General features: G+C 38.5%; 1 protein-coding gene across 12 annotated transcripts in view; it reads left to right on the top strand.

Moving 5' to 3' along the window:
* myocd (myocardin) overlaps nucleotides 1–14,853 on the top strand; it is a 107,667-nt gene that overhangs the window by 23,653 nt on the left and 69,161 nt on the right. The window lies entirely within an intron of this gene.

The raw sequence follows: 14,853 nt of genomic DNA, 5'->3' as shown, positions 1-14,853 counted from the left end.
GCTTGTAAAAAAAATAAAAAGAGTCTGTCTGGTTTTAAGGCAAAAAAAAAAAAAAAAGCAGCTCTGGCAATCTGTCTGTAAACATCGCATCTGACATGAGACCATGACGGATCCAATATGATGTTGTGACGTCGAGTGTCGGCTTCGATTTCAGTGTATTTTCATCTCTATTAAATGAGCCGCATATGAAATAAAAAACGATTTATATACACAAGACGGTCATTTCAGGAGAACCAACGGAATTGTATAAAAAAAGCCCTCGGTTCATTCTTGGCCAGAAAGTGTGCTTTCGTATCGTTATGCAAACAAATCTCTTCTTTTCTCTTTTAAATGGTCAAGATTTTCTCGTGACGGCGAAAGCTAATCGTTTGTCTCGCCGTCTCGTGAGTGATATTTTATTTAACAGGAAACGAGGACGAGAGCAAAAGATGAAAATGTCCCTGAAACATGCAGTGAAATCAAAAGTCTGCTTTGGCAGGAGTGAAGTGAAGAAGTGAAAAGAACCAGCATACAAAGCACACACCTATTTGAGAAAGGTAATATAGAGTGAAAAAATACTACTTGAGAAATGCTATGAAAAATTCCATGATAAAATATGCATGAGCGGCGTTCAGGTCAAACCGGGACTTTTAATGTTGCAGGTATAAAATTGGATGCTACCGGGGAAATTCTACACGCAGTAGTGAGTGGCTAACATGTTCTATTACCAGTGCTCGAACTGGGGGGACAACTCCCCCATGACAAGTAAAAAAATAGACTTGGGGGGTCCCCAAAATTATTTTAGTTAAAAATTTATGAATTACACAACAACAGGGGACCCCCATAAGACTTGCCTCAATTCGAGCACTATCAATTACTGATAGGGGGCGCATATGTCATGGACCAGTCCAGAGACAATTAAACAAGATGGCGGACAACAGTATTAGTGGAACAGTGAGGTGAAATTTCTTGTGAACGAAGGCACTGAAGGAACACCTATCAGTGAATATCCCAGTCGTGGTAGTTTCCAGGTGACGAAGTGAAGCAGGCTTACTGACAAATGTTTCTATGCTGAATCTTTCCAGGCATTAGTTAAATGATGGGATAAGTGTATAAATAAAGCTGGGGAGCATGTCGAAAAATAAAGGCAGTTTCCACCTTTCTCAAAAGTCCCAGTTCGACTTGAACACCCCTTGTTTAATTGATGCTTCATATATTTTTTAAATAGTCTCCAAAAAAAAAGTCACACTTTAGAAGCTGTGATTTTGGTATTTTTACTTTTTCGTTTTCGCCATTCACTGTAGAAGACAGTAGAATCAGCCTAATTGGCCAAGCATGCCTGGGTATACAAGGAATTTGTTTCTGGTTTAGTGCAGCACTACTGAACTGAACAAGACATATACAAGACTAATACAAACATAAAACCAAGCCTTCATTACAGTGTACATTAGCCTGTACAAGAAAACTATTACATGTGTATGATATTGCAGATAGTACAAGAAATGGAGAGTAGTAGAAATCCAGTACAGTTTGGAGGGGGTGTATAAACTATTTGTGGTTGCTGGAAAAAAAATCTATTCTGGAGTCTGATAGATCTTGTTTTTATCAGTCTGTATTGGCTGCCAGAGGGAAGAAGTCAGAACAGAACACCCAGTATGCTTTGGGGTGAGGGGTCCATTATGATCCTCCCAGCCCTTTTCCTGACACGGGATGTGTACTAGTCCTGGAGGAAGGGCAGGATGGTCCAAGTGCTGCGCTCTGAAGTCAGCACTGGTCCAACTGGGTGGCAGAGATGAAGCAGACAGTGACTGATAGCCACCCAGTATGAGTTCTAAAGAACAGCTAAAATAGTTGCTAACAAAAGATGTACTGATGAGTTGCTAAGACAGGATGTTTATGGATTTGCTTTTTCATGTTAAAATCATAATCTAATCATAAAGAAAAACAATCCTAAATTCATAAAATCATAATGTCTAATATCAGGTCTGATCTAAACCAAATGCTGAAAAGGTTAGCATCATTTCAAAGTAAAGACACGTTTTACTCGTCGCATGGGTTCAGCTTGTGGCAGCAAGTGGCAGTTTGGGTAAACTGGCGCTTGAACTGGCAACCTTCTGATCAGTAATCCAGAGACTTAAGCACTTAGCTGCCACGTTTAAAAGTTTTTAAAGTGGTGCTTTGTTTATTAACTACACGACACGTCGGTTTGACGTCACCTGCTGAACTCACGGTCGAGGAAATCATTGCAGGATTCTTGGGGAATTTTTATCTTATGTACAATTGATGAAGTCGGAGGTCAGAAAATCATGAGTTGCGAGCCCAAATCCAAAATCCGAATCAACAGTAGCATCTCTTTATATGGTTACACTTAAATCTGTGAGAAATTCATATGTAAAGATTCATATGAAAAAGAAGAAACACTGATTAAGTGCGAGGTTACCGACGGGGGTTTGAGGTCTCGGTACAGCTGATTAGGATTACATTCGAATGAAAGCTGTGTGAAATTGATGTATTATTGCCTCCTCCCTCCTAGTTACATTCTGAGGCTTTAGTAAACAAATGCTGCAATTAAAGAAAAGTGTAGCCAAACAGTGTTGCTTTGCAGTAATTTCCCCAGAACTGTTTTAAAGAGCCTCTTATCACATGGGAACAAGTGTGCTTATCTGATGACATCAGTCCGAAAAAGGGCAGCACCATCACTTCTACGCTACAGAAGAATGTAATGTGGATCTAAGCGACGTTCGAAGAAGAAAACTAAACTACTACGAACATTTTTTTGACTTTGCCAAGAATTCTTTTTCCTGTTAGCACTCGGGTGAAGAAAACAAAATGGCCAATGACAGAACTTTCGATCAGCCTCTTAGCATAACAAAGCTTTGAATCGCACTGCGTGGAAACCGCACCACTAGAACAAGTGTTAAATACACAAAAATCGGTGACCCCTAATTCGGATCATCGTCGTAGAAAGTGACCCGCTTCGAAACGCATGGTTTCCCACTCACTATTCACATGTTTCTCTTTCACAGCGTCAAAATAAGACTTTGTGCTGCATAAGTCGCCTGGAAAAACGCTAATCCGAGGTGATGGCTCCTCCAGCTTACCAAAGAGCTGAATGTTTCTCTTGGCCCGTGACTCTGAAATGAGTTGTGTGAACACTCTGTAATCACGCTGCATTATCAGAATCACAATATTATTCGTAATTATATCAGAGCGCCCTCGGCTTCTTGATTTCGATTGGTCGAGATGATGCTCATTAATTTCCTGAAGCAGAAACTGTGATTCCAATCAGAGACTCGTGCAATGCAATTGTTGTGTGACTTTATTGTGCAAAAATCTAATTTGCAGAAACACATGCATGCAAATGCTGCTAAATATAAGTTTATATGTGTATTGCGCTACAATGTGGGAAGTCCCGCCTCTCTGGTGACGTTAGATTGGTTCAACAATTCTTGGTAATGCACTAATGAAGGAAAGCAATACCTGTAATTGTAGATAGCAAGAAAGAAGGAAGAGAGAAGGCAAAAGTAAAACCAAAGAAATATTATACATGCCACTGCGGCAAATAACAATATTGCATAAATTATTCAGTTGATACTGCATTTCTATTTTGATTTATTCCTATTTTATTTTATTACAATATTTTTTTTTATATAAATTCTCTTTTTTTTGTAAATTGTTAGTAAAACTCCGTAGTAAAATAAAATAAAAAGCTCCAGGATGTGCATTTATGGGAAAAGATTAAACTAATTAATTTGATTAGGAACCCTGATTCTGCACCCGAATATATTTGCACATAACAGCATCCAAGGTCGTGCTTTATTCCTTACACATTTGTTGTTCCATCGACCGCATTGTATATGCGCACGCACATGGCAACCGGATTTATACAAACAAAGTCGAATTCGCGCCTCGCGCGTTTAACTTGAATTAATATTTAGGTTTTCTGATCTTTTTTTCAATTGTGTTTCCATGTTTAAGCTTTTCGTGTCAAAACAGGAGATATGAAAAATGACATCTCGCATTCCAGCTTTCCAGTACGACTTTCTCGGCTCTTGTGTTCGTCTCTCAGCTCCTCGTCAAGGCGCGAGTTGGCTTTGGCCATGTCTGCGCTCCAGAAAGCTTTTAACCTCCTCGGCATCAGCAGCTTCATAACGCTGATTAAAACTCTCCGCTCAGGCTGGGGTCTGTTTTGGTTTAGTACTGTACCTTTTGGATTCCAAGAACTGAAACTACTGGTTTGGTTAGAACACTGAACATTGCAGTGTTACACCACATGGAATAAGGGAATAGGTGACTGTTCATCTGCACACACAATTCAAACTTTAATTTAAACAAAAGTATTGGGACACCTGACTTCTCCAGCCATATGTAGTTCTTTTCACAGTGTTACCATAAAATTGAAGACACATGTGCAGGATGTCTTTGGATGCAGTAGCATAAAATCTTCCCTTCACTTGAACCTGTTCCAGCTTGACCATGCCCCTTGTGCACAAAGCCAATTCCATGAAGATATGTTACACATGAGTGAGCAGTCTGCGCTAGAGCACTGACCTTAACCCAATTGAACACCTTTGGGATGAATTGGAACGCTGACTGCACTCCAGGCTTCCTCACCTCACCTACATCAGTTTCTGACTTAACTTGTGTTAAATGAGCACAAATAGTCAAATAATAGTCAATCATTTCTGAGTCAAATAATTGACTCAGAAATCTTGTGGAACATCTTCACAGAAGAGTGGAGGTTATTATAACTGTAAATGGGATTAAATGTGGAATGGCCTCTTCAAAAAGTACTCAATCTTTTTTGTAAATGTCCATGAACTTTTATCCATATAGTGTATACTCCATATAGTTTTAGGATATTACTTGGTTATTTAATACGTTATTCACTGAATAAAGTTGCTGTTTAAAATATAATAAAATAAAAAAAAATGTTTAATAAAAATTAATAATTAAAATTGTATTTAAATCATAATTATTTATAAAAATTTAAATGTAGTTTGTCTTAAATTGTTATCTAGCGTACCAGTGTAAATGTATTCATTGCTAGAGACTCAAAGCACTTTTGTAAGGGCGTCCGCAAAATGACGCAAATGTATATGTGCAATTTGAACATCTTGGGGTTTGAAGGTTAAAAAATTAGCGTGCGATGCTATGGTATATTTATCAATTATTTCTGATTGTCTAATACACAAATTTAAAAAAGTGCATCATATGTGCAACTCTTTATGCATCACTTTTAATAAAGTACATCATGAATATGGTGTTTCAACGAACAAATCTCCATTTCTCACTTGTTATTTATGACAAAAGCCGACAGTGTAGGAAAGACAAGATCGAATCGGAGAGGTGGGGGAGGAAAGAAAAAAAAACAAGTTTAGATTCCTCAAACTTTTCCAGTAATCATAAAGAGCCTGACAGTAATCTAAACACACATACACAGTGTACAATATTCAGCTTTGTTGTCCAGAGAAGAAAACCATTCCTCCACAGTGGTTTATAGTAAGAGAAACAGAATAAGCTGGTGGAACATTCCTCTCTGCTTAACCGAAGACGGAGAGTGTCTTTGGACGTGTCAGGTAATGTCTGCACTGGATTTAACAGGAGTGTGATTTGTAGCTTTTCTGCTTCTTTGATGCACATGGCGCATTTTCGGAAAAAAGATTCATGGCAAGAAAGTGTAGATTCCAGATTCGGCTTCGCTGCGTGTCTTGTAAAGTCCAATCGGAGCAGACCTATAGCGCAATAACATAATGACAGGTGGAATATATATATATATATAGTGTCAATGAAAACAGATTAAATCTGAATGTCTGTGCTCGGCCCCGTAGCGTATTATGGAACTGCATAAAAAAAAACAAAGTTCAGGTGTTCAGTAGTAAGTGCTGCAGAAGAGTAATGGGTTTCAGGTGGTGCACAAGGTGGGGGGGTTAAAACCGTAGCTCAGATCCATGGGAAAGAGCCTGACAAGAAGGAAGGAGAAACACCCTGTAGTCCATTGAAGCACTGATGAAAGTTGGATGAGCAACTTGGAGATAAAAAAAAATATATATATAATACAAATCCTGCTACCTGCACAAAAGCTTAAAGTAGATAAGAACAAAAGACTGAGAAATAAAATTGAAGCGTTTCCATGCCTTCCAACAAGGGCTATGGTTTAGCTTCTCTGTAATGTCACCCCTTTTGGAACTGGAAAGCGTTTTTCTTGGTATTTGCCTGAATGTTTCTCATCATATCTCGTATTATCTCCATGTTTTAATTTTGACCTTGCATAAAAAATACATAAAGGCATGACCCGGCAAGGTTAAAAGCATGCCTGACCATTAAAGAGAAGATTTGGCATAAATTCTGTCATGAATTCTTCTTTTTTTTGCTCTCCAATCTTATCAGCCTCTTTGGATATGGGCAAGACCTGCCCACCCAAGTTGTCTTTGCTTGCAATGACAACCTGGGACTCTTGTCTCGCTTCATATCTTACGCAACCTCAAAAAGTAAATACACTCCCTTTTAGAGCGAGCCTGGAAACTTATTATTATTGCAGATACCTAAAGCGTTCACATCTTAACCCCTGGGGCTGTAGACTCCAAACGCGAGGCACAACAATGAGTTATTGGGCGATTATGAATGACTAACTCAGCAGTGGAAAAAAGCACTTGTGGCCAACTGATACAGCCCCATTCCATGCTGAACAGCTTCCCTTTTCCAAACGCACAAGAAGGTGAACCGGTGCCTAATGTTTATCAAATTTGTTGCTTAGCTTCTGATGCAATGTCGCTCTGATGTTGTTCTCTGAAACTACATACACTATTTGGAGGAAATTATTGGGACAGATGTGGTTCTTCCACAAACTGTTACCACACAATTGTAAGCAATGTCTTTGGTTGCCAATACATGAAATTTTCCCCTTTATTTGAACTAGGACACCAAAACCTGTTCCATCATGACAATGCCCTTTTGCACAAAGCCAGATCTACTAAAGCTCTGACCTCAACCCTATTGAAAAACTTTGGAAAGAATCATGAGTAGCACAAATCACAACAAACATCTTCCCAGAAGAGTGGAATTATATTATATTATATTAGCAAATGGACTAAATGTGGAATGGATTGTTCAAAAAGTACATACAGATCTTATGGTCAGGTGTCAAAAATGTTTTGTCCATATAGTGAATTATTTCTTCATTTTCTTCTTACCGAGATCATATTTTCCTTATTAAAACATTATGCAAAAAAAAAGTATCTATATCTATGGAAAACGATCATGATGCTGTCTGGACTACTCATAGCTCGGACCTTGAAAGTTCGGATACCTAAGGCATGTTTTATTGCGATGCTATAAAACATCGTATTCCCACAAGGGATCTGTTGCTATAACGAGCACAGACAAAATAGATATTTACACGTGCCCCCCAATTTTCTTTTAAAAGTTCAAGCCATACTTGACAGTTTTGAAAAGGTTCCCATGACGGAGCCCATTCCAGCAGTCTGGGCGTGTCCTGCCAGTCATTTATTTTAAAACACTAAACTCATGGGAAAGCTATTTCAGGACTTGTTCCTCTGACACTGAAAATACTGCCAGTTGTTTATTAACAGGTGCAAAGGCACAATGAGCTAAAAATAGCATATTAAATAAACACACATGGAAATAGATTCCCTACAAAGGGACATTGTGGTCAAGTGGTGCTAAAAATATGTTTTTTGTTTTTTTTCCCTTTTCTTTTGTTTTGAATATTTCTCGCTGGTAATTGAAGGCTGATTAAAATGTTCCTTGCACAGACGTGTTTTTTTTTTTTTTTATGTGTGTATTTGCAGGGAAATCACATCTTGAACAGTCTTGCTTGGGCTAAAATTTATAATATGTTGAAACCTGTATGTAGCAATGAGTCTGTTTTGTCTATAGTTTGTACCCAAAATGATTCGGTGTTTCAGAGTGTTTGCAAAATCATTCACTGGAAATCAAATATCTATTCCCAACTGTAATATGTAACTGTCAGACAAAGAATTGTGGTTATTGAACCTCTGTGTATATAGTATTAAATATGCAGTTATGATCCCGGAGACTGAGACAAAGAAGGAGAGATACAGAAAAAAGGCAGAGATAGATTGGGTGAGTGAATGAGTGGATAGAGCCTCTGGGAGCTGGGCGACCCATGTGACAATCCCTGCCCCTTTTTGTTTTTCCCACACAAACTATCATGACGTGGGCTTTAATCTGCATTGCCTCACTTTCAGATGAGTGGGTTTTCATTTTTCAAATGAACTCGTATCTAACTTATAGCTCAGGGATAGGCTGCATGTTTGTTTATCAAGTTAACATTTACCCATGGCAAAAGACAGATAGCTAACCTAAACTTTTCCCTATAAACTATAGAGAGGTCAGGAAGTTCGTAGGCTGTTCTTCTTAAGGGTTTATATGGACTCATATGGACTTCTCACAGAAATATAAAAGATCAAATACTTTCATTTTTGAAAGTATTTGATATTAGGTCAGTTCCAAAGATCACACAAGAGCGTACACTGAACTGGAAACTTTGTTTGGCATTTCCCTGAGAATATGGATGTGTGAAATGGGGTTTATTTTTCCCGCGAGACTGTAAACATCACTCTAATTATGGGTCCTGCTAACACTGGCTACATCTGATGAAATGATAAAGTCGTATAGTTCTGCTGGCCAGCACTGTCTCAGGCATTCTGTCTCTCAGGGCCGATCTGATGCACCGGCCCTGGCACTCTGATACTCTCTGCTCTGAAGAGGCACATCTGGGTTCTAAACTCCCACAGGAGCACCAGTGAACAGTGACCCTGCTTGTTTCCCAGCTGCCATTTTACTCTCGGACACTGGGGAGGTTCTGTGCTGTCTACCGCCCTTTACCACCCAGTGCTATTTGCAACCTAAAGGGGTTTCCCCCTTGCTCCAATCCCCTGAAGACTATCCTAGCCAGCTTTCATTCGCTGTTTGTTTTTCAGCCAAGCTTCGATTAAAAAATAAGACTAGTCACGCAGTTCGGGAGTTATAAATGAACTTTGCGTCCGTTTATTATCAGATTTGTTACAAATTTATATATATGTAAGCAGTGATTTGTCAAACTCCATGTCAAATAATTCTCCTCCCTATTGAAACACAATGATCAAAATTCCCATACGTACAAAAAAGCCCACTTGGAAGCCAATAAGTCCTCCTGGTGTATTTCTATATATTTCAGAAGCATGCTCATTGTCCCCAATTGTCTCCAATGACTGATGCCTTTGTATGGCGTACCAAAAAATTATGTTCCTTCTGCACCCAGAAAAGCTGGGAACGGCTACAAGCAGTTCGGAAACATGTTAGTGACAGAGATGGTGACATAAATCTCCAACAAAGGCTCATCATGTCATAACAATCACAGCGCTCGACAACAAGCCAGACTCCCAGGATCTGTATGCAACATTCAGCTTGGCCCCTGAACAGTTTGTGTCCATGTGGGTACAAAAGAAAGAAAAAAATATATAAAACTTTGCCTCGTTTGTCTCTGAGCCTCATTTGTGGAAGAAAGCAGGAGAGCGTGTTTCCACTCAGGATCAGGGGAAGGAAACCTCCCCTGCATTTCTTGGCGGTCCATGCAGCCCCATGTCTCGCTTTGACCCTCGGAGTGCAGTAGAAATGGCCAGACTCTGACAGCAGGGACTGACCTGGATGCTGTTTTCACTCAGTTTGTCTAAAACAGCAATCACTGTGGGCCAATTACTAGTGCAAAGGGATTGTAGCCAGTGTTCATCCATAAAAAGGTTGCAGAAGCACTGATTAGCTCGAGGCTTTGATTTCATATAAAACGGATTCTATTTCTGCCGAGAAAAAGAAGGCTCTTTTGGTTAACAAATGTAAAAATCGATCTGTTTAATGTTTCAACTTATGCTGCAAGAGATGCCAATGCACTACAGACTAGTATGAAGGGGGAGCGATAGCTTAGTGGATAGCATTGAACTTCAGCTAAACACGTTTTGAGCTCAAATCCCAGCAATACCAAACTGTTCTTGGGACTCAGGAATTTTTTTTTTCCATTAACACAATGAGGTCCACCAAGTTGGACTTATACATTAGCAAAATGAGTTTGCTATCATTTTTCATTGATCTGGTCCAGTTGCTTGAATTCTTCCTTAACTTTTGCCAGATTGTAGAAATTATGTGGGTCTTAGATAAAGCTGGACTTTGGTAACTAGTCAACAGAAATGTGGAGAAAAAGATTTCAGACCCTGTAAACTTTCACTTAGCATAAATGTTAGACTAATGTTACACATTAGAATTAACCTCTTCCACTCCTTTACTAGCTAACTTTCAATAAACAAGCAAGCTAACTATCATGTAACATCAGGTTTTATGCTAACACAAGTGAATACCTTTTTTTTTTTTTTTTATAACCTGCATATGTTTTTATGTTCATGTTGTGTCACAATAGTGTCAACAATAAAACACTGCTAATGCTATTCTAGCTAGTAATGTAAACAGAAATATGATTAGCTACTACTATGTTTTTCGGATACACCCTGGTCCTGTCCTATGCTATTATTGACTCTGTTTATTGTCTATACTAACTAGTCTTTTAGACCCTCTCAATGTCTAACAATGATGGACCTGTCTTTCATTTTTGTACATTGCCATGTGATGTGCTAAACTTGTCCTCAAAACTTGACAGTTATTCGTGTCCAAGAGATATCGCCAGCAAAATGACTAGTCAGCTGTCTAGCTAAGTTAACACCTAGCCTTATACAGTATTTATAAAGGTACAGTAATTGGACAAATGTTTTTAGACACCTGACTATAAGATTCCTATGGGCTTTTTGCACATTCAATTTCACATTTAGTCACCATTTGCTGTTATAATAACCTCCGCTCTTCTGGGAAGATGTTCCTTTAGATTTGTGCTCATTCAGTCACAAGGGTGTTAGTAAAGTCAGATACTGAGGTATAGTGAGGAGGCCTGAGGTGCAGTTAGCATTCCAATCAACAATTGTCCGTCTCAAACATTGAGATAATAGTTTTAGGGACAGAAGGAAAGTATTTAGTTTGAATGGATTGTCTTGACCAATGCATGTGATACCATCTAAATTCTATTGTCTTTTGCAATGCAGTTTAAAATGACATTAAACTACTTTTAAAAAGAATATAAAATTATAGAAAGATCAAGATGTCCTGAAAGCATCTCATATACCTGAAAGAAAGGAATGAGTAGCCATGCTCACCCAAGGCCCTGTTTGCATCCACATTTAGTGCTTTGAAAAAAAAAACACACTGGAATGAAGTAGTCCCCAATCTTTGGCCAATTTTGTTGTCACTATGAATACAATCATCTTAAGTGGAAAAAAAATGACAAAACAAATGACAATAAAAGTGATTTTACAAAATGGAGAAATAACCTAAGCTGGATACACCTAAGATGTAACAACATGTTGAACTTTGCATCATTCGATTCCAAAGTTTAATCAAATCAGTTAAAATAGCAAGCTAACAAGATGCATTGTATGGGCAAAAGTATTGGAACACCTGCATTTTCCAGCCATATAAAGCAACGTATAAGTGTGTCATCACAAAAGTATTAGGACTAAATATTTCCTCCATATGTGGTTCTTCCCCACCAAACTTTAGAAGTTTCTCCTCCTTAGAAAATATTCTGCCATGAAAGAAACATTTCAACAAATGTGCCATAAAAGAAACGTTAGAAACAAAATGACCTAATAATTAACCTGTTAACAGTGTAACCTCCTTTTGACATTTAAGCTTTTGTTTATATTTCATTACCCCCGCACCATTTCTGCACATCTTCCTTGCATCATTAACCACGTAGTCCTGAACAGATTCCCCAAAGACCTGTGTTTGCTTTGCGATTCAACACAACTCCAGGAGGTCCACTGTTAAAGTCCTTTTCACCTCTACAAAGTTAAGGCCATTTTATTGTTAAGATTGTGTGTTTTTCCACCAGAAAAAAAGACAAACATCTAATCCATGCCCTTTTGTGCAAAAACAGTTTGCCCATCTCTTGTTCTGGGCCTCTGGGCCTCCGATTGGGGTGGTGGTGGACTTGGACTTGGGGGTGGGGTTGACGGAGGGGCGTTGAGGTGAGTGTTGAAAATCCTGCAGGCATGGAGAGGATTAACAAATTCAGCTTCTGGCCCAGCGTGTGCTTCATAATTGAATTTCATGCTTGGGCCTCCCCTCTGAAGTAGTGTACCAAAGCAGTCATTTGAAAAGAAAGCTATTAGTCAAGGCCTCAGAAAGCTGCAGCTTGCAGTGAATGAAGCTACTTTGAGGATTATGAGGCAGCAACCATCGGAGGAGTCATCAATTGGACTGGGACAAACATTTTTGGTCCTAAAGAAGTTGTTTTCCAACCTGTCATTCCTAGTATATCCCTTTCTCTAAAAACCCTTTACTTTAGAATCGATAAATAAGCAACCTATAAGTGCATTATTAATTAATTATAAATTAGTACATCCACCCATTTTCAGCAAATCAGGAAATAATGATGCATATACACTCTTTGGACATAAGTATTGGGACAACAGGGTCTTTTCCAAACTGTCAAAAGTTGGAGAACGTCTTTGGATGAGCTGGATTAAAATTCTCCCGGAACTTGACCTAGGAGACCCAAACCTATTCCAGCATTACAATGCATCTGTTTACAAAGCCAGCTCCATTAAGATATGGTTTGGAAGATCTTCAGTGGTCTGTTATAGAGCTCTGACCATAACCCAATTGAACACCTTTGGGATGATCATTAGTACCTGACTTCATGAACACCACAGCTGAATGAGCACAAATCTCTTCAATCCCATTTCAAAATCTAGTGGAACATCAACAAGCGCAGAAGTTATTATAAGAGCAAATGGAGACTAAATGTGAAATAGGAGGTTCAAAAACAACATAGGAATCTTAAACTAAGGTGTCCACAAATCTTTGGCTATATCGTGTATATAAACAGCCTCTAGCTATGAATAAATTAATAAATTAACGCATTTTGTTTATTCATAACATCATTGAAATAAAAAAACATTATGCGCCTGGGAACTACTTGGATATTTGTTTTTGTAGCTTCTTCCAATTCTAAACTAAACCTAATCACGTATAAATACAGCAAAGCATTATGTTAAAGTGTAAACCTTAAATCTGTGTATTTAATTCAATTCCATTCAGTTTGTTAAGTTTTATTTGTATAGTGCTTTTAACCATGAACATTGTCCCTAAGCATTTTTAGGGTATTAAATAGTTGAATATATGTTTTCAATTCACTAATACATCCATATATGTTTACCGCGAATGACTGAAGGTAGCGAGGAAAAACTCTGAGATGGTATGAGGAAGAAACTTTGAGAAGAACCAGACTCAAAAGCGAACCCATCCTCATCTCATTAACACCGAATGTCCATTCATTATAATTCCAAAATTGTTGAGGTGATCACTGATGAACACTTGAATCCGAAACTGTTCTTGGCAACAGTGGGTCTAATCATTGTAGCTGTTCATACGAGTTATAGTCCAAATCCATCATCATACAACAAGAGCATCAGAAAGTAAGGGGCAGGTCCAGAGACCATTAACTTCAAGTATCGAATGCTTTTGACTGGGAGTTTTGCAGTTATACAGCAGGTTGTGTTGGTTTACAGCTTTATAGTATCCTATAAAATGTATTTTTGAGGATATAGACATTTCTATCACTGCATGAATCATAGCTCTGAATCCACAGATTGTCTTTCCTGGGAAATTTGAACACTTCACAGTGGTGCAGAAATAGGACAAACTGTGGCCATTGTAAACAAATTGTGGATATGAGCACCAGAAGTGTTTTATTGATAGCCCATGGATATCAAGCTCAAACATGCAGGAATTATATAAATGTAAAATATTATAAATATCTAGCACACTTTTACCTACTTTTTCTGGTGTTTGCACCTATCCATTTGGAAGTTAGTTTTAGAGTACATTTGGAATAATTCATTAAACAAGCACTCTAGCACTTACAGCCGCACTTCATGTCCGTGAATTGGCTATTGCTAAATTTATCCGAGTTGTGAGAATGTGCATGTGATGCCCAGAATGTACTTTATTCCTTGTACCCAGTGTTCAGGGATAAGCTTCAGATCCACAGCATCTATCAAATGAGCTCTTTCAGTGTGAGAAAGGAATCCAATAACAATTTTGCTCAAACCACAAAGCTATAAAAAAAACCTCATCCAAGTACTCTGGTGTTATATATGGTCTTATAGATGGTGATATAGATATCTAATCTATGGCATCTGGTCTGATTAGCGACATCTCATTGTCCTTATGTCTAGTCATTACAGCATAAGTGACAGAATATTTAGCTTGAACCACAAAAGGTATGAAGAAAAAAAAACATCAGCCGAATACTTTGCTGTTGAATTCAAGAAATAAAGTTCTCCTAGAATCAGTACAACAAGTGGTTTAGGTTCAAGGTAGGATTTGGTGGGCTAGTTTTATGCATATAATCTGATTTTAGACTTAGGTTTAGACTTAGGGTTGCGTTAGGAAGGGCATCCAGCGTAAAAACATGTGCCAAATCAAACATGCGGATGGTCCGCTGTGGGAGAAGCCAAAAGAAAGTCTGATTTTAGACTTGTTCCTGTCCTAATGTCCAGGAATTCCAGCATCAGCGACAGAATATTCAGCTCGACCACACAGTTTTGAAGACATCAGCCAAGTACTTTTCAGTTGAATTCATGAAATAAAGTTCTCCTGAATTCAGTACTATATGTGCATAAGGTTCCAAATACGATTTATATGCCTAGACCATGGCATCTGGTCTGATTTGAGACATGTCCCGGACTTCCAGCATGAGTGACAGAATAAAACATCCGCGTCAGAAGTCTCTGCTGTGGACACTCG

Source organism: Silurus aristotelis (genome assembly GCF_946808225.1).
Source record: "Silurus aristotelis genome assembly, chromosome: 12".
Taxonomy (NCBI): domain Eukaryota; kingdom Metazoa; phylum Chordata; class Actinopteri; order Siluriformes; family Siluridae; genus Silurus; species Silurus aristotelis.
The sequence above is the reverse complement of the archived record's forward strand: the minus strand, read 5'-3'. Positions and strand labels throughout refer to the sequence as shown.